Raw genomic sequence first — 1,131 nt, forward strand, 5'->3', positions numbered from 1 at the left:
GGCTTTCTTGTACTCTTCATAAGGGAGCCACTCTTTCTTTTGTTTGCTTCAGTCTTCATCATATCGGTCTCCACTTGAGTAACACACTTGCACCTTCTTGTTGCCATTCTCATCTAAATCATAGTCTCTAGTTAGGTGAGGCCCATTGCAGTTTTCACAACCCACCCGAATAGCATGGATCGTTTGATCCATCTTATCCATCCTCCTATCCATGGTTTTTAGCATAGCCATGACCGCGGATAAGTCTTCAGTAGCTGCATAAGCGGCTCCCCTAGTGACATCATGTCTAGGGTTGTGGTATTCTCTAGAGTGTTTAGAGAATTCTTCAATCAATTCTTTGATCACCGGGGGCGGCTTCTTTGTGAGCGGGCCTTGCGAGTCTAGTAACTGCCTGGTTGTGACATTGAATCCATCATAGAAGATGGATACTTCTTGCTGGCTGTTTAGGTCATGGTGTGGGCAGTTTCTTAGTAAGCTCTTGTACCTCTCCCATGCTTCATATAACGACTCTCCAGCTTGTTGTTCAAAGTTAGCAATGGCCTTCTTCAACTTGGCTATCTTGGAAGGTGGGCAAAAGTGATCAATGAATTCTTCTTTTATCTTGGCCCAAGTGGTGACTGATTCGGGGGGAAGTGACTTGAGCCAGTCTTTTGCAGCACCTTTGAATGTCACCGGAAGCATACAAAGTAGCTGAGTCTCGCGGGGCACATTTGGAACATTGAAGTAATCAGCTACATCATTGACTTCGTCCAAATGCTTGTAGGCATCTTCATGGTCTTTTCCATAAAAAGGTATTTCTTTAAGTAAAGCTAGGATATGACCCTTTAGCTCGAAAGTAGCAGTCGCGGGAATTGCGGGTTGCACAAGTCCCGGGCCAGTGTCGTTGCGCATCCTCATCTTCCATTCTCCCATGGGGATTTCATCAATGTTAGCCATTGTGATAGCTAACTCTTCCTCGGAATCGGTTTCGTGCTTGTATGTAGGATCCTCTTCTTCCTCGGTCGTACTCGATATCTTCTTGAATTGGGTCTTCGATTGTCAAAGAGGCACTGGATGCTCCTGATTTGCTGCTCTTCTTTTTCCCAAAAATAGTCTTCAAATTGGACAAAGGTGACTTCTTTGGTGTACTCG

At 45.0% G+C, this 1,131-nt stretch overlaps 1 non-coding gene across 1 annotated transcript; it reads left to right on the forward strand.

The window, feature by feature from the left end:
* The first annotated feature begins 445 nt into the window (after positions 1-445).
* LOC145071518 (small nucleolar RNA R71) lies at positions 446-552 on the forward strand. The gene has a single exon (XR_013690529.1). It is a non-coding gene; the product is annotated as a small nucleolar RNA R71 (small nucleolar RNA).
* The last annotated feature ends 579 nt before the right edge of the window (positions 553-1,131 follow it).

This window comes from Lactuca serriola, chromosome 8 (assembly GCF_051521515.1).
Source record: "Lactuca serriola cultivar US96UC23 chromosome 8, Lser_US96UC23_V15, whole genome shotgun sequence".
Lineage (NCBI taxonomy): Eukaryota > Viridiplantae > Streptophyta > Magnoliopsida > Asterales > Asteraceae > Lactuca > Lactuca serriola.